Source organism: Perca flavescens, chromosome 13, assembly GCF_004354835.1.
Source record: "Perca flavescens isolate YP-PL-M2 chromosome 13, PFLA_1.0, whole genome shotgun sequence".
Classification (NCBI taxonomy): Eukaryota; Metazoa; Chordata; class Actinopteri; order Perciformes; family Percidae; genus Perca; species Perca flavescens.
Window position 1 is genome coordinate 6,753,531 of NC_041343.1, and position 9,130 is coordinate 6,762,660.

The 9,130-nt window shown below is 42.8% G+C and overlaps 1 long non-coding RNA gene across 1 annotated transcript; it reads left to right on the forward strand.

The window, feature by feature from the left end:
- Positions 1-421: 421 nt before the first annotated feature.
- On the forward strand, positions 422-7,187 carry LOC114567339 (uncharacterized). The gene is made up of 3 exons (XR_003694150.1): positions 422-459; positions 5,236-5,401; positions 6,672-7,187. It is a non-coding gene; the product is annotated as an uncharacterized LOC114567339 (long non-coding RNA).
- The last annotated feature ends 1,943 nt before the right edge of the window (positions 7,188-9,130 follow it).

The following is a 9,130-nucleotide window of genomic DNA, read 5'->3' on the forward strand; positions in this document are numbered from 1 at the left end:
ATGTTGCAGATTACAGGACTTTACTGTTAATCGCAGTGCATCTCGGGATAATAAAGAAAAAAAGCGGCAATTACTCTTTGAATTTGAACATATTTATTTTTCTGACCAGTCTATTTTAAGACATGCAGCACATTTCGCTGTTGCTACTCTTTCCAAATTATGCTTTAAGGGAAAATATATGTGATTAGCAGCTAATAATTAGTGAGAAAATATTTAGCATATAACAGGACTATATCTTACGGCAAAGAGTGTCTATTATTTGTGTGTGTGTGTGTGTGTGTGTGTGTGTGTGTGTGTGTGTGAGGAGGGGGAAGGACACAAGAGATCCGTGACACTTTTTCTCACGGTGACTTTTTCTCATGGACTCGGTTGGTGATGCGCAGTCTCTGAGAAGGAAAGCGCATGGACAGTAGCAGCTCCAGCAAGAGGACGCGATTCAGCGGATTTTTCAACATTTATGTAAGTTTCAAAATCTTTTTGTTTGCCTTGAAATGTTATTAGTATAGTTTTATCGATTTATTTTTTGTCATAAATGGCAGCAGATCATGGTTCAAAAACCCCAATGAATAAGCTAGGCAGAGATGGAGTGACCCTGCCCGGAGGAAGCCCGGGGCCCCCGTCTGGAGCCAGGCCCAGACGGCGGGGCTCGTCGGGCGAGCGCCTGGTGGCGGGTTTGCCACGGAGCCCGGCCGGGCACAGCCCGAACAAGCTACGTGGCTCCCATCTCTCCAGCCCATGGGCCCACCACCTGTGGGAGGAACCGTTGGGGTCGGGTGCGATGCCACATGGGTGGCAGTGAAGGTCAGGGGCCTCGACGGACCAGACCCGGGCAGCAGACGCTGGCTCTGGGGACGTGGAACGTCACCTCTCTGTGGGGGAAGGAGCCGGAACTGGTGCGGGAGGTGGAGCGCTACCGGTTAGATTTGGTGGGGCTTACCTCTACGCACAGTCTTGGTTCTGGAACCATACTCCTGGATAGGGGTTGGACTCTTTTCTTCTCCGGAGTTGCCCAGGGTGTGAGGCGCCGGGCGGGTGTGGGGATACTCACAAGCCACAACAAGAGAGGGTCGCCTCCCTACGCCTGCGGGTTGTGGGGGGGAAAACTCTGACTGTTGTTTGTGCATATGCACCAAACAGGAGTTTGGAGTATTCAGCCTTCTTGGAGACCTTGACTGGAGTCCTGCATGGGGCTCCAGTGGGGGACTCCATTGTTCTGCTGGGGGACTTAAACGCGCACGTGGGCAATGATGGAGACACCTGGAGAGGCGTGATTGGGAGGAACGGCCTCCCTGATCTAAACCAGAGTGGTTGTTTGTTGTTGGACTTCTGTGCTAGTCATGGATTGTCTATAACGAACACCATGTTCGAACATAGGGATGCTCATAAGTGTACCTGGTACCAGAGCACCCTAGGCCGAAGGTCAATGATCAATTTCATAATCGTTTCATCTGATCTGAGGCCGTATGTTTTGGACACTCGGGTGAAGAGAGGGGCAGAGCTGTCAACCGATCACCATCTGGTGGTGAGTTGGGTCAGAGGGTGGGGGAAGACTCTGGACAGACCTGGTAAGCCCAAACGTGTAGTGCGGGTAAATTGGGAACGTCTGGAGGAGGCCCCTGTCCGACAGACTTTCAACTCACACCTCCGGTGGAGCTTTTCGTGCATCCCTGTGGAGGCTGGGGGCATTGAACCCGAGTGGACAATGTTCAAAGTTTCCATTGCTGAAGCTGCGGCGAGGAGCTGTGGTCTTAGGGTCTTAGGTGCTTCAAGGGGCGGTAACCCACAAACACCGTGGTGGACACCGGTGGTCAGGGAAGCCGTCCGACTGAAGGAGTCTTTCCGGGATATGTTATCCCAGAGGACTCCGGAGGCGGTTGCAGGGTACCGAAGGGCCTGAAGGGCTGCAGCCTCTGCCGTGAAAGAGGCAAAGCAGCGGGTGTGGGAGAAGAAGCGGGGAACCATCCAAGCTGTGTACAGTAAGGATGGGACACTGTTGACCTCAACTGAAGAGGTAATAGGGCGGTGGAAGGAGCACTTTGAGGAACTCCTGAATCCGACTAATACGCCCTCTATGTTAGAGGCAGAGCTGGAGGATAATGGGGGATTGTCGTCGATTTCCCAGGCGGAAGTCACTGATGTAGTCAAACAACTACACAGTGGCAAAGCCCCGGGGATTGATGAGATCCGTCCAGAAATGCTCAAGGCTCTGGGTGTGGAGGGGCTGTCCTGGTTGACACGCCTCTTCAACATTGCGTGGAAGTCTGGGACGGTGCCAAAGGAGTGGCAGACTGGGGTGGTGGTTCCCCTTTTTAAAAAGGGGGACCAGAGGGTGTGTGCCAATTATAGGGGTATCACACTTCTCAGCCTCCCTGGTAAAGTCTACTCCAAGGTGCTGGAAAGGAGGGTTCGGCCGATAGTCGAACCTCGGGTTGAGGAGGAACAATGCGGATTCCGTCCTGGTCGTGGAACAACGGACCAGCTCTTCACTCTCGCAAGGATCCAGGAGGGAGCCTGGGAGTATGCCCAACCGGTCTACATGTGTTTTGTGGATTTGGAGAAGGCGTATGACCGGGTCCCCAGGGAGATACTGTGGGAGGTGCTGCGGGAGTATGGGGTGAGGGGGTCTCTACTCATCCAATCTCTGTATGACCAAAGTGAGAGCTGTGTCCGGGTTCTCGGTAGTAAGTCGGACTCGTTTCAGGTGAGGGTTGGCCTCCGCCAGGGCTGCGCTTTGTCACCAATCCTGTTTGTAATATTTATGGACAGGATATCGAGGCGTAGTCGGGGTGGGGAGGGGTTGCAGTTTGGTGGGCTGGGGATCTCATCGCTGCTCTTTGCAGATGATGTGGTCCTGATGGCATCATCAGCCTGCGACCTTCAGCACTCACTGGATCGGTTCGCAACCGAGTGTGAAGCGGTTGAGATGAGGATCAGCACCTCTAAATCTGAGGCCATGGTTCTCAGCAGGAAACCGATGGAATGCCTTCTCCAGGTAGGGAATGAGTCCTTACCCCAAGTGAAGGAGTTCAAGTACCTTGGGGTTTTGTTCGCGAGTGAGGGGACAATGGAGCGGGAGATTGGTCGGAGAATGGCTGGCGTCTCCCTTAGAGATAGGGTGAGAAGCTCAGTCATCCGTGAGGAGCTCGGAGGAGAGCCGCTGCTCCTTTGCGTCGAAAGGAGCCAGTTGAGGTGTTTCGGGCATCTGGTAAGGATGCCCCCTGGGCGCCTCCCTAGGGAGGTGTTCCAGGCACGTCCAGCTGGGAGGAGGCCTCGGGGAAGACCCAGGACTAGGTGGAGGGATTATATCTCCAACCTGGCCTGGGAACGCCTCGGGATTGCCCTGCTGGAGCTGCTCCCCCCGCGACCCGACACCGGATAAGCGGACGAAGATGGATGGATGGATGGATGGCACCAGATCACTCAGTAACATTAACGTTAAGCTAGCTAGCTAGCTAGTAAAGTTAAGCATCAGTTGATGTTGTTAGCTAATGTTAGCTGACAGGTCACGGTCACTAACATTACCACTAACACAATTAGTTAGCTAGCTACCGTTAGAAGTACAGACATTTTGGAGCGCGTTCTTTAAAAATAAAACAGAAAAATCCTCAACCTTGCTGAATCTCATATTTGCTCTTTTTTTCTTCTTAAACTGAAGTTACTGTAACCTTACAGGCTTTTTTGTGGTCTCATATTTACTTGTGTTTTCTCCTAAAACTATAACTTTAGCTAGATAACAGACTTTTGTGCAAAAGAAGCGAGCGTTATAATATTGACCTAGCTATTTTCAAACAGTTGCATTGTCAATTTTGTGGCTTCTTATTTGTATTTTTTTTTTACTTTACATTGTTTTTAATGAACATTGTTTAGTCCTATTTGCTTGGGTTTACTTCTAAAACTATAACTTTAGATAATTGGACTTTTTTGTGCAAACGAAGATATAATATTGACGTGTTAGCTATCTATCTATTTTCAAACGGTTTTATTGTCAGTTGTGTGGCTTCATAAGTGTATTTTTCAAGAACACTTTTGGCGGACTTTTTTTTTTTGTTAACAAACATTTGAAACGGTTCTATTGTAAACTGGGTGGCTTCATATTTGCTCCTTTTCCCATCTAAAACTAACTTTAGTTAACAGACCTTTTTCTTCTTTTTTTAGCTAATGAACATTTCAAAATGTTCCTTTGTCAGCTTTGTGGTCATGACTGTGACACAAAATTTGCATTTGTTCGACATATGAAAATTCACAGAAATGTCCCTAACCTATCCTTTAGATGTGCCCTACCTAATTGTAAGCGTACATTCAGAAACATAACTGTTTTCAAAACTCTGTATATAGAGATCACCCAGATAAAAATAAGAGGCCATCTGGTAACGTTAATGCTACAAGTCATTTTGTCGGCCATGAAACAATACTGTCTTGTCATATGGATTTTTGCATCGTCAAGTGTGACAATATTTCAAATTTGTTCTCTCATTTAAAGAGCCATATTAAAGAAGGCAAGTCAGTTTCTTGTCCACATACAAACTGTGATAAAATATTCTCTGTGGTGTCTACATTTTCATGTTATAATGTTAATGTTACTGTTGACGTTCAAACAGGCCTGCGTGTGTGTTTTGAGAAATATCTTTATACGGCAAGGCTATATTATATTAAGTGTGATATTGGATGTGAAAAGAAGGAAATGGTTCTAAAATTGTACTTTAGATGTGTGTGAATTTCCCACACCAGGAGTAAATTATAGTTCTATTGTATAGCGATCGATTATCTCTTCAAAAAATGTTCTATTAAAGACAAGATAGAAAATACATATTTGTGTGTTCTGTAAAGTGGTTAGAAAAAATGAAATCGGAATTGGCTAAAATCTGTATCGGCTGGCCTAACTCAGAGAAAATCGGAAAGCAGAATCGGCCTAGAAAGTTGTAATCAGTGCATCTCTAATTTAGATAGCCACATCAATAAAAAACAGGGTTTTCTGCAGTGCATTATAGTAAAGGCTGTCATCACCTAACAAACCATGGGCTATAGGGGAAAATACACTGACGGAAAGTCATCAGGGTTAGTATTTGTTGGGTAAAGCCACAATGCCATAGATAAAACTAATATTTTGTTTACCCATACGTATGAAGACATACAATCAAATTGTGTGGATATGTAAATAAATTCAGATCAAATTAATTTATGTACAGTGAAATCATATTGTTGCCATTTCTATTAACTATTCATATTTTTTTTCAGGTCCAACTTCGCTGACTGATCAGCGGTGGTTTGTGAGCGTGGAGGGCCAGGTTGTCAGTGAGGGAGTGTCCTTTGTGCTGGGGCTTGCTGTTCTAATGTCAACTTTCTACAACTTTAACCTGCAATACCAGGACAATGCTGCATGCTCATTGGAGTTCATTCAGAGGTAGGAGATTTCCCACACATATTACACACCTGGATGGACTTTTTATTGATTAAGTGCTCCGAGATTAGAATTTCAGTAGCTAAAGCTGATGTACTACAAGCATATACATTTACTAAAATGTAAAAAATAATAAAAATACTTAGGGGTTTGACATCTTTCCGCGACACTAAATCTGGATTGGGTGAAACCAGACCAAAACCATAGGTCTGCTTGTGCGCAGCTCATTTGGTGTACAATGTGCTGCACACAATAGGCTGCTTTACCGTAAGTACCTATCGTCACCCGTCACGCTGTAGCGGCAGCCCTGTAACTATATGCACAACCGGCGCAACGTCATAGGAAGTCTCTGAACAGATTCACGCCCACTTTTAGGGGAAAATGATCCCGCGTTCCCCATAGACGACAACAGCGTAACGGAAATGTAAATCACTCCAAACTTTTACTTTAAACAAACCGTTTTGAATTAATAACTATGCTGAAAGGTTGCGGAGTAGTTTGTTGTACCAACAACACATCCAAAAACTCTGGTCTTCGATTTGTCCTCTTGCCATGTCCTAAAGTAGATCCTGATAGATTTGGCTTTGGCTCCAGGCTATAGACCGGACAGGCTCCAGGCTATGGGCCAGACCAGCGGCGATCAAACTTAGTTTATTAAGGTATCGTGAATGCTCAGGTTCAGGCAAGGTCACAATATAAACATTAGACGTGTATAAAACAAACCATCTGTTTAACAAGAAATAAATCCACACACATTTGTCAAAATTATGATCCAAACACACGTCAAATTGCATTGACTTCTATGGGACCGTCCGTTTTCTATCCCCCAAAAGGGGGCGCGGCCTTGAGTTTTAGCGAAGTACCCGTATGTGCCGGTTGTGCGTATACCGTCAAGCAGCATTGTTACATTTTGTGACATTTCAAAATAAAATATTTTTCCTCATTAAAGTTTTCTAAAATAATACTATAAAAACACAGCTCTTATGTTCATGAAATGTTCTCCACAAATACAGGATGAAAAAAGTCAACTTATAATATAATAATTGTATTAAGCTTTAAAATATTTTTTTCCTTTGGAATGTGTACTTATACATTGGTATAAATAATACACTGTTTTTAAACTTGTTTAGTAGCTGAATACTACTTACTATAATACTAAAAAAATACAAATTAAGCTGTAGCTCCTTTAACACTGAAAGTCTATATGTTCTCACACAAAATTAACCGTTTCTTCACTAACCTAAAGCATTTGTGTTGTTACGTTGTCATTTAGAATCTGCATGGGGATTAATCCTGAGAGAGGATCAAAGGCATACAGTGGACAGGCACCCAGCAGAAAAACTGGAAAGATGGTCCAGAAGAAACCATCAACAGTGAACCCGCATGTCTGCACCCTAATCAGGAAGCTCAACGACTTCAAGTGGGACTTTGTTTGATCTTTTCTCATAGTATTATATTGTTTAAGCGCAGATACCATTTGTCGATCATCAATGAACAATATATGCCGATAAAGGGCCAATACTTATTTTGTGTTGTTTAGTTTAGTTATATACAGCAGTTTCCCTGTTTGTAGTGTATTGGGATTGTGACTGGCATAATAGTGTGTGACTCCATGGAGCTCAACAGTGACTTCTCACTTTTTTACGGTGGTTCGGGAACTTCTTTTTCCCCAGTTCAAGTGTTTCATTGACGTTTCAAAAATTGCTGATATATAGAGTTTATAGAGTTTTAACCCTGGAACTGAGCCAACCAGCTACAAGATGAGTTACTAGTTTTGGTGATTATAAAACATTTGATTCGGCACAAAAAACATTTTTAAAACAATACTTGGTTGCAATACTGTGTAGAGAAACTATCATAGATGTTCAATGGTAGAGGCTTGCTCTAGCAATTTGCAATTTTGTGGATACGGTAAACATGTCTATGGTAACAGCGAGTTGGACTAATCAGAGACATTGCTGTTATGCTTAGGATTGTGGGTAGTGTAATTTTTCTCCATAGGATCGCAAATAAAACATGTTTTTCTTAATGCAAGTTTGATTTCATATGGACCTCTTGCTTTTACAACCTTGTAGCTCGGGGTCAGTCTGCCTCAGATGATTTAGATCGAAAATGATAGACACATTTTCCATTGCACGTAGACGAGTGCCTTTGTTTTTTTCTTGTGGTGCGTATGTTCAACGTCACAAACACACCGCAAAATGGGTGTTAACTTTTTCTGCTACGGCTTTGATACAGTTCACAAAACTGCAAACTCTGATGTACGTATACTCACATGATATTTACAGTATAAATAAAGAGTTAATTAGATTTTGAATCTTGCCTTTTTTTCATTGTTATTTAGGACTGATTATTTTTCTGCAGTCTTCCCTAAGGTAGAGTTTAAAGCTGCAATATTCTGAGATTTTTATAATAGGATTTCTTTATGCTGCCAACACAAGTGTATAAATGTAAAACAAATTCAATAATATGTTTATTTACAGTAATTTAAAAAAACATGAACATATTTTTAGATTTACAGTGTAATATTGGCAAAGCAGCTGCCAGTAAAATACAGTAAATTAAAATAATACAGTAAGAAACTGTATGTCTATTTACAGTAAAGCACCTTAAATTTAAAATACAGTATGCCTACTGTAAATAAACAGTAGTTTACTGGTGAAGCTGCTGCCAGTATATTACTGTAAATTTAAATACAGTTAGTAACTGTATACTTGTTTACAGTTAAGTACTGTAGTTTTAAAATACAGTATGCTTACTGTAAATAAACAGTAGTTTACTGGCAAAGCTGCTGCCAGTATATTACTGTAAATTCATGTAATGAGGGTGCTAGTGAGTGTGTTCCAAGATTTAAGTTATTTTGCTGTATTTGTGAAAAAAGAGGTGATTTCACAGATTTCTTTTTCCCCACCTGGTCCACTAGACCAATTGACTAATTAAAGAAACATGACTTATTTTTCCGTGTAAATATGTTTGGATAGTTAATCCTACACTGTGTGGCACTAACATTGATTAAAAAAAAATGAAGTCATGTTATTTGAAATTTATTTTAGAGTTCCATCCCTTACTGATGGGCATAGCAACAGTCACTATGGGAGTGGAGTTTAGCAAACAGTCAAAGTGTGACATCACTTCCTGTTGGAACACTCTTTATCTAACATCTTCCCTTTATCTAAGATTCCATGTGACATCATTTTCTGATGAAACATTTGTGCTTTGATCTAAGATTCCATGTACATATGCTGCATTCCAGACACGACTTCAAGTCACAACTCACGAGTTGGTAGCATTCCAGGCAAAGTCACCACAAACCCTTCTAGCTAGCGGCTACCTTACGTTGACATTAGCTATCTAGTTTACTTTACGTTGCCTATTTATTTCTACTTATCACTGTTTATAAACTGCGTCTGTACAGCCTCAACGGGGGTCACCATTGTTGTTTATGTGTGTGTGACGTCAAAAACTGTAACTGGGAGTACAACGATCTGGTACGAGTTCACGGGTAGTAAGTTACGGGTTTGACTGCCGTTCCAGGGCACTTTCACTGGTAGAAGGTTGTGAAAACACAAGTTACAGGTTGCCTAGAACGCAGCAATAATTTCTTACATGGACAACAGACACCGAGCAGAGGAGCATTTTGATCTTTACTGATTCAATTTCAGATTTGTTAACGAATAGTTTGTCCAATCATTCGTCCTATCACCTCAAGAATCAGTTAGTTATCACCAGAAC